This window comes from Pavona decussata, unplaced genomic scaffold (assembly GCF_977016875.1).
Source record: "Pavona decussata unplaced genomic scaffold, jaPavDecu1.1 SCAFFOLD_416, whole genome shotgun sequence".
NCBI lineage: Eukaryota > Metazoa > Cnidaria > Anthozoa > Scleractinia > Agariciidae > Pavona > Pavona decussata.
In genome coordinates, this window is record NW_028145778.1 from 1,047,464 (window position 1) to 1,057,500 (window position 10,037).

Sequence of the window (10,037 nt, forward strand, 5' to 3'; positions counted from 1 at the left end):
TTGAACTGCGAGGGAAGTTAAGTTGCAAAACGTTGCGAGACTTTCACCATCGTGTTAAAATAATAATAATAAAAAGTATAATAATAATAAAAGTCTTTTCTTCACAAGATAAAAAATACATATCTTATGTCACACTGGCAGTTGAGTTTTTGAGTAAAAAGTACCTACATAGCCAAATTGTATTTAAAAATTAGTCGATTAACGTAAGAGTTCTTGAATCTATCTGTATTAACTTTCGGATACTGACTTGGGGATATACAAGTTTGTACCTAAGGAACAGATAATGTCACCTCGATCATCGAACAGCCGGCAACGGAGGCAAACGACCGAAGACAGCATTTCATGAATTATTGTTTTACTCGCCCAGAAAAGTTTTCATGTGCAGTAGACTGTTTTCTTGAACTTAACAGTGAAGTTAACAGCATAGTTAATAACTATGCAATCTTTAAAGATTTTATAAGACATATTGAACGAAATGAATTTTTTTGAAGTCTTACATGAGGCATGTCTTCAGTTAGAAGATTTTATGCTTCAGAAATTGATATGGCAGCCATTCGAGAACCAATGTGGGCGTATTTAAGACAGCATTGCAACTCATTTGGTAGTATGTCTGATGATGCTGTCTTAAGTGACATATTCACTTTGAATACAGTTGGTGTGATGACACCTGAGTTAAAACCACTTTTTCTTATCCAACAGACTGACCAATCGATTTGTACATCGTGTGACAATACAATTGAAAAGGAGACAAGTATATTTGTACTTTACATAACTTCCGTGAACGTGACTCACAGAAATTTTGAAAATTATGTCTCTGAGGCTACATTGCCTAGTAGTGCTGCACTTTACTGTGATATCTGTCAAAGGCATTGTGGCGATATCTCAATGTTGCAACATTTTGTTCTGCTTCCAACATTTTTATCTTTAGAACTGTCATCAAATTGTATTGATCGATTATACTTACTATGTATGTATTGGATCAAAATTACACCCTTCAAGGTTTGGTTAGATGTACAAGCTATCATTTTACAGTGGCTATAACAGCTGATACTCAGTGGGTATATATGATGGTATGTGTGTCTCAGTCAAAGCGTACACCTCATTTCAAGATCTTTTACATAATCATTCTAGTGGTTGGTTTTTCGCTATTTTCAGAAAGTCTTCAGTTAGAGTTGCCAACGATAATATACAAACAAGTTTTCCGGCCAGTCAAACTCCAACACAAAACTTAGATGATTTTCCTGTTAGCACTTTGCCAAGAGATCCACCTAGCATTGAAAACATTACTACATGTAGTGTCACCATAACAAAAAGCTCTACAGTAGCTCCTTATGCTATCTGTTTTTCTGTGTTGAAGCCTTGTGTCTACTGGAAGACTGATACATCAGATGCTATTGTTAAATGTGGAAGTTCATTATTTTCTGACCCCATGAAGTGTCAGCCAAAACCCAGAGAATATTAGTATTACTACGGGAACCCTTGTGCGCAGTTCATCATATAGTATGTTTACCCTGAGTCCACTAAAACGATCACGTGCAAAAGGTGTTCACTGGTTTGACTTTCATTTGCAAACATGACCCACAAAGGTGCAAAGAGTGCTAGCATTTAATGCTCCAGCACATCAACAGATCCAACATTTTCAAGACACAAAACCCCAGGGCCCAGTTGTTCAAAAGCCAATAAAACTAACCGATGATTAGCGTTTATTCTGGATTAAAATTGTTATTCCTGGGATAACTAATCCAGGGATAAAAAGCTGTTCCTTAAAGCAGATTTAATCCTCGATTAACTATCCCCCGATTTAGCTCAGATTAAACCAGTAAAACCAGTTATTCGCAGCTTCGCGGCTACACACACGAAAAAAAAACATAGAGAAGGATGTGAAGGCCGTACCTGGAGGAAAAAAATAATGGCGGAAAGTGTCGCGGGACGTGAAGAAATCAACTCTGAAGCAAAAGAAAGAAAACGAAAACCCAACTTTTCCGTTTACAAAATTGGCGTGATTACTGAAAATGTTAAAAAAAACACCTTGAAACTATTCAGTCAAAACCAGCAAAGAATGTCACCAAAAAAAAGAAACAAGAAATCTGGGAAGAAATTAGGCGAGCTGTTAATGCAGTGGGAACAGCAAACCGTATGGTGTCCGAGGTGAAGGACAAGTGGAAAAACCTTCACAGTACCGCGAAAAAAAGAGTTTTCTGAATTCAAGAGAGAGTCAAAGAAGACTGGAGGAGGGCCGCCGCCAAAACCCCCAAGTGTTTCAAGTAAAAAAATTATTGAAGTGTTTGAAGACACGCCAGGTTTCAGCAGCTTGATGGTTGTTTCTAGGTTACAAAACTTTTCATGTGATTGTGTTTGCACACAGTCGACCTGCCACGTTTTTTTTTTGTCACGTTTTCTACGTGATTTGACAGCCGCTTTACTTTTTCTGACCGAATGAAAAGTCTGGATACGTGCGTGGAAAAGACAAGTCTTTTTTTTAGTTAAGATTAAGCTTATATTCATTACTAAAAATTTATCGCATTCTAAGTTTACTGTAAAAGCTCCATCACATTCCACATTTGAAATTGACAATGTTGTCACGAAGACAACGAAACTTTGTTTTGGTTTTTTAGAAGTTTACATTAAACTGAACCACATTTTAGCAGATTTAGCTTATACTAAATGAATAGCAATAATTGCTTCTGTTGAAAGCTTAAGCTTAAATTTGAATATTCAATTATGGTCAAATCCTTGTACATGTACACTTATACAAACTGAGCAAATTGGCAAGTTGTTTAACAACTAGATGCAAGGTAGCTCTATTGAATTAGATGGAGCAACTGTACTCGCTAAGTTGTAGAAATAGATTTGGTGCCTTACGATTGGAAGTGTTGGAAATGACATTGTTACAATCATTAAGTGATTATAATCAGGCAAAATAGTATTAATACTAATTGATATAAATTTATTTTTCTCTCTAGTCTCTGAAGCTACATTACCTATTGAAAGTGCTACTGTTTCTGCCGAACTCTTGTCCAATATTGACAGAAGTCTGGATGAAAATGTTGAAGATGAAATTAAAGAAGAATAGGAAAGTGAATAAACGAATTACACATGATGATGTCCTTGAACAGCAGTTCAAGGCATTAACGAGAAAATTTGACTTTAAAAAAGAGAAAATTAGGATTGGAGGTGTATTAGTCCGGTAGCTAGGGTCAGAAATTTTGAGTTTCGTTCAACCCACGAGTCAGAAAAGGTTTGAAACCGGATTTTGATGGAACAAGACCTCCTGATTAATGCCAGCTAGTTTGTAATGTCGAATTGTGGTATGGGTTCCGAGTAAAGAGAATGTTTTATTGCGCACCCCACGGGATTAGCATGAAAACGAGGCCAGTTCCCTTATCAGAGTTTACTTCTTTACTTATTGATTAAAATTATCACAAACTCCTGGTAAACCATTCTAATAATGAAATAAAGCTATGTGAGGCAATGGTGTCAATAAAACGTATCACGTGACTGATCACGTGACTAATATAAGGCCAAGATATTGTCTAGAAATAAATTAAAATGGTGTCTCCATTGCTTTAGAATCGTAAATGTGAAATTTATAGGTTTCAATGATTGTATTTGTTCAGTTTTAACTATTTTCTATCATTTCATCTAACAAGGATACATTTCTAGGTCACAATTTGGCTATAACTCCAGCTTTCCCTCAGGTTTTGAGTTAACATGAAAACGAGGCTGATAAAGTAATACGCGTTTCTCCCTTATTTCTTGGCCAAAGTCAATCACGACATATTAGAAGTTGAACCACTACTGAATTAGAGTTACACTATTTATTTTCACAGCATCTGGTGTCACATGATTGATCACGTGACATTTATGTGACTATTTACAAAATCACAGTAAAGAATCTGAAATCCTGAGTGATGACACATGCTTCCTCACTACTTTTCTTTTCAAACATTTTTCCACAACGTAGGAATGAAGGTTACAAATGAACACGTAGTGAGCTTAATACCTTATAAACATCTATGAGAAGCTGTATTTGACTGTTACGCTTGCCGAATATCAGCTTGTTCAATCTGAATCACTCTCACTGTCACTGCCGTATAATGGTGCACCATGTGGATTCTGGCATCTCGAGCTTTAAGACAACGAACTAAAAAATTGTTAACTGAAAAGCGCAAAGAGTGGTTTCAAGGTTTTCCTGATCTATTAAAATCAAACTCCAAAAAGTTCTGGTCTTCATTCAAGTCTACAACTAAACAATCCAGTGTCCCTAACAAAGTGACGTGGACTCGTTCCAATGAATCGTACAGAGCGGACAAACCAGTCGATGTTGCAAACTTATTTAACAGCTATTTCTACTCAGTTTTCAATCCACCCTGCTCAACCAGTGAGTATGAGGACTTTCAAGCATCCAACTTACTTGAACCACATAGTTCGCTACAAATTTCTCAGCTCTCTTTGTCTCCTGTCGAGGTTCTCAACGCCCTTAGTGTGTTAGATGTGAACAAAGCAACTGGTCCCGATAAGATCCCAGCGAAACTTTTGAAAAACTGTGCACCGTGCATTTCTAATTCATTGTGTACAATCTTCAACAAATGCTTACAGCTTGGTAAACTTCCAGCTGTATGGAAAGTGGCAAATGTTATCCCGATCCACAAAAATGGCTCTCCTGGTGAAGTATCCAACTACAGACCCATCTCTTTATTACCTCTTGTTTCAAAGGTCTTGGAACGTTGTGTATACAATCATCTTATTAAGCACATTTCTAGCCAGCTTCACAATCTACAGTATGGTTTCCTTAAGGGAAAATCAACCACATCGCAGCTTCTTCAAGTTTTCAATGAAATTGGTGAGCTGCTTGATAAACGAGTGCAAGTTGATACCATCTATTTAGACTTTGCAAAAGCTTTTGACAGAGTTGACCACCAGCTTCTCCTGAAAAAGCTACGACTATTTGGCATCAATGGCAGTCTCCTCTGCTGGTTCTCCAATTATTTACATTTTAGATTTCAGAAAGTAACTGTTCTCGGTAAAACATCAAACATTCTCCCTGTTCCCTCTGGAGTACCTCAAGGGTCCATCCTAGGGCCATTATTGTTTCTAATATATGTCAACGATCTGGCCATAGCCACTGTCAATAGTTCCGTAGCACTATTCGCGGATGACACCAAGTGCTACCGTCCCATCACGAACACTGATGATGGACGACTACTCCAGGAAGACCTCGAGCGAATCACTTTATGGTGTCATGATTGGAGGATGGATCTCAACCAGTCTAAATGTACAGTGATGTCTACAACGAGAAATGTCAATCTAGTGGAAACACCTTACTTACTTCAAAATACACCAGTCAAACATACTGATGCTCAAAAGGATCTCGGGATATTAGTATGTAAGGACTTGAAATGGAACAGTCAAGTACTAGCGGCTGCCTCTAACGCTAATAGGATGCTGGGTTTTATTCGTAGGTCGACACTTGAGGTCAAAAATCAATCTGCTCGCAAAGCACTGTATACAGCCTTAGTGATGAGCAACCTCTCGTACAGTTCACAAGTATGGGCCCCGCAGTCAGTCAAACTGATCAAAATTATCGAGAGAATACAACGACGTGCAACTAAATATATACTCTCACTACCCTACAGGACTGGTATCTCGTATAAAAACAGACTAACACTCACAGGCCTTATCCCTCTGTGCTATTGGCATGAATACTCGGATCTAGTCTACACTTATAAATCTATTGTTAATAGTTCTGACACCAATTTTAAGATATTTCAACCTATTAGAGTTACCAGGCGTTCTGCTCCAACTAAGAGTATATTACTAGATATACCTAAAGCTAAGACTGTCACGTTCCAGAACAGTTTTTACTCAAGAGCCTCAAGAGCATTTAACACACTTCCAGACTTCTTGAGGGACAATACAAAATCTATAGATGTATTTAAAACTAATTTGAGAGCATACTACCTAGATTTGACTTTAAATGTGTACGATCCCGCAGTACCTCAAACGTTCAAAAGTGTCTGCATAAAATGTCATCAAAGCAGATCGTTACCTGTATTATTAGTTAAAATGTGCTGTTAATTATTTGTCAATACTTAATTATTATGATGTGATTTTATTTTTACAAGGGGTCTCGTTATTGGAACATATCGTTCTGTGAGTTCTCTCCTGTCAGAGGTTTTTCATTTTGTTTTTTTTCTCCTCTGGCGAAGTTTATAAATAAATAAAATAAAATAAATCTCTCATCTGCCATACATACACAGGATTCCGTACATGAAAGGCCAGCATTGTTACAAGAAAAATTAGTGCGGCATTCCGATTTCTTGTACTGGCAGCTAGTGAGCTCCAGCAGACTTTTCGGTGCCGGCTCTTTCGTCATTAGCACTGGTTTCAAGATGCCTTCTTCTTTCTCCCATCCATGTCCCTCTGGTGAATTCAGATCTTGCATAGCATCAAGCGAGTGTCTCCAGATAAATGTCTGATAGTTTGCACGCTTCATGTGCTGTAGCAGACTGAGGTTGGCGGTAGCATCTCGTTTTTCTGTTTCTTCAAACAAAAGAGAAGATACCTCAGCTCGTCAGCAACATTTGGTGTCCTGTTCGAGGATGGGTAGAGGTCGCATACGAATTGCTCGCATTGGCGGTTGTTGTGACATCTAGTTCTTGTGTCTGTCCGAAGAGAATCAAGCTGTCCTGGTGAGCACAATTGCGTCTTAGCACATCCCAGGCTTTCTTCTTCCCGATGCCTGCAAGGGAGCTTGTGGAATCACAACCAGTTAGAGCATGGAGGGCGGGAAGAGCATCACACATGGTCGGACCCAATGCTTGTGAGACATTGTGTACTGGAATTAGTCCGAGCCAATCTTTCACGCCAGTACGAAACCACAGTTCCTTGCAGCCAAGACGGTCAAAATGAGCTGCACTCAGTACAAGAACATCTGTATCGGGAGAATGAATGACGATCCGTGTTTCTGGAGTGGATGCGTACTTGGCGTGAAGAAGTAACCTGGTATCCGCCTCCTCGTGGTCAGACTTGAGATTTGGCATATCACAGCATTGGCCTCTTGTAATCATTACGCATCTTTCTCCGTCCTTTAAACCTCCTCCGATGACCAGTTTCTTGTTTTCTGGTAACCTTTCTTGTCCAAGCTTGCACAGTGATTTCGTTAAGTGGTCACAAAGGTTGACCTTGTTCTGAGGGTTGGAAATATATTTTCCCCATTGCCTGGGCACTGGAGTCAAAGGACCACCTATCTGTACTTCAAGAGCAGCAGATTCTCCCCTCCTTGATCGCTCTCCGGCTTTAATTGAGGTCTCCATGTACTGGTCAAAGACAATGTGAGATTCAAGACAGTTGGAGTTGTGAAGGGACAGTGGCGCTGTAAATATGGTAAAATACTTCAAGGCCAGATCACCAAATGTGCTTGCTCCGCCAGACTTGGTCATCTGCACCATGGCCATTCCATCAAGGATATAGGCGGTCTCTAGTGATGACACAGGGAGGCGAGGGGCGACACTGACCTCTTTCTCAATGATGGATAACAGAACACTCTTCATGGTTTTCCGAAGGCTTCCATCTTGATATGCAAGCGAACATGGCACTGTTGACAACTCGTAGCTCAGAACCTCCATCAGATTTATGCGCCATGCATTCCCAGCAATGAGAAGCCTTCCAAAGAGGTCCCTGTCCGCTTTAACAGTGATGAGCTTGTCGTCTGCAGCCTTGACATTCACCTTCTTTGCCATGGAACTGAAGGTCTTTACTTTCAAGCTTGGAACAGGGTCCCAAAAATTTACAACGTTTGTGTTGACACGCTTCTCTACAAATGTTGTCATTTGCTCTCGACCTCTCTCCGTACTACTCACAAGACCTTCTGCAACATCTGAAGGTAGAACGATGCCGGTGGCAAAGTTTACAATGGACTCTGTATCTTCACTGAAAGGGTTGGTCATTAATCCTGAGGTAAAGCATTTCACCAGCTTCCTGACGTCATCCTCATCCCGCTGTACCCTCTTTGGTGCCGCTTCCTTGTGAGGGACTTTGTCGCTGTCTTGAAGTCCATACATTTCCTTCAGAGCTGTGGTGATTGACGCTCGCTCGTGGGCAGTTAGAAACCACCTGTTCAGGGCTGCTGGACTTTGCATTATCCCAACAATTCCACCTTTTGACTTTGAATCGGCGTTGATGGACTATTCAAGAGCCATGTCTGTAGAAACTTGAGAAAATGGCTGACCAGAGCGGCTAATAGAATGATTCCCAGCAATGAACTCCTGATGCACCTTGGGGTGTTTCGACTCGAGCTGATTCATGTCTGCAAGATACACCGGTAACCATCGCGCATAACATAACATCACATAACCCCTTTGCTAAAAGATTTTCGCTGGCTACCAATCAGGCAACAACTTTATTTTCGTTTTGCTGTTCTGGTTTTTAAGTGCATTACGAGATGTGCTCCGGAGTATTTGACATCTAAGCTCGTCAGAAGATCCACCGTCTCGACAAGGAATACCAGAAACTCTCAACTGTTGAACATACCACTCTTTCGCACTGCTAGCGGCCAAAGGACCTCTCAATATCGAGTGACCTCTATTTGGAATGAGTTGCAGCCTTCGCTCAAACTTAGCCCTTCCATGACAGTGTTCAAGCGCTTACTTGCGCAAAATGACTGTTTTAGTTAATCCACTAGCTTTATCTTCTGTTATTATTGTCTTGTACTTAGTTATGTAATTTTGAAGTGACTCTGAAAAGCCCGGTGGGGACAAGCCAATAAAGTATGTTTGTATGTATGTATATTTTGAGTGAACAACTCGTTCTACAAAATTAAAAAAAGTGTTGTCAGTGTTAAAAATGGTCAGTCAAAAAGTTACGTATCAAGCATTTTATAATAAAACTTCCAAGTTACACATACTGCGTGTTGTTTTTCCAATGGGTGTTGCAAATGTGATCTCCATGAACTTTTCAAAGCCAAAACATGGAACCATTTCTCTCAGATCTTGGAAATGTACAAATCTTTGTACTTTTCAGATAACGTAATGGTTTGATAGTGGTCCTTTAATTAAATTATTGAAGTTCATGGGTCATCTCAGTCACTCCCATTTTTATATCATTAAGCACAGTTGAGGGGTTTTGGACTACTACAGTCTCTTGCAACAACCCAGTTAAGCTGGTTTCTTTAAGAAATAGGGATCAACAAGAAGTGTCAGAAAAAAGTATTACAAATGTGGTCTCTGATGACCTTGCCATCTTCTGGACCATGATAGCAAACAGGATCAGGCTGATCATCAGCTTCAGCATGGCCATCCCGAGGTTCGTTCCTGAAAATTGCTATGTTGTGCAAAAACGTCACAAGCTCCAATCATCATGCAGACTTTTTCTGACTTCATCCTAATCTCAGAATGTAGCAGGTGAAACCTTCGTTTCCACACGCCAAATGCTTGTTCAATTGCTACCCTTGTTCATGTATGTGCATTGTTAATTTTTCATGACCCATTAGTGGTTCCACTGCATTCTTAAGTCTGCCTTCGAGCCAAGTAGCCCATCAGGCCGAAGCTTATCCCAGTTTCTGCAGCATGAAGCGACTGAAAGTAGTTCTATCCCCACTGGATGGGATGCTAGCTCATCTCAGGGTTACCCTCACCTGGGCAGAGAAATACCATGAGCCTAAGAACACAACGCAGTAGATGCCTTGGCCAGGGCTTCAACCCAGACCACTTAATCCAGAGTCCAGGCACTAACCATTAAACCACACCTCTCGCACATCCCATTCTGAGACACTGTTGAAAAATGACGCGCCGTGTTGAAAGTGACCAGCATCTAAAAAACGGCTGCAAGAACAATCCTTGCCATAAGAAGAATTTGCTTCCAGCCTTACAAATAGCTGGTCTGTCTCCTACAGTGCCTTTAATTAGTACAGCAGTGCTAAAAATATATACTCGTACTTCAATAAAGTGATTTATTTATTATCATCTTTGTATTTATTTCAAAAGCCCAAACAGTTCATGTAAATAGCCTCTGCATTCCCACCGGGAACGTCGATAGGC

At 40.0% G+C, this 10,037-nt stretch overlaps 2 pseudogenes; one reads left to right on the forward strand and one right to left on the reverse strand.

The window, feature by feature from the left end:
- Positions 1 to 1,730: 1,730 nt before the first annotated feature.
- On the forward strand, positions 1,731 to 3,183 carry LOC146450958 (uncharacterized; annotated as a pseudogene).
- A 2,996-nt stretch (positions 3,184 to 6,179) lies between these two features.
- On the reverse strand, positions 6,180 to 8,313 carry LOC146450959 (uncharacterized; annotated as a pseudogene).
- Positions 8,314 to 10,037: the final 1,724 nt, after the last annotated feature.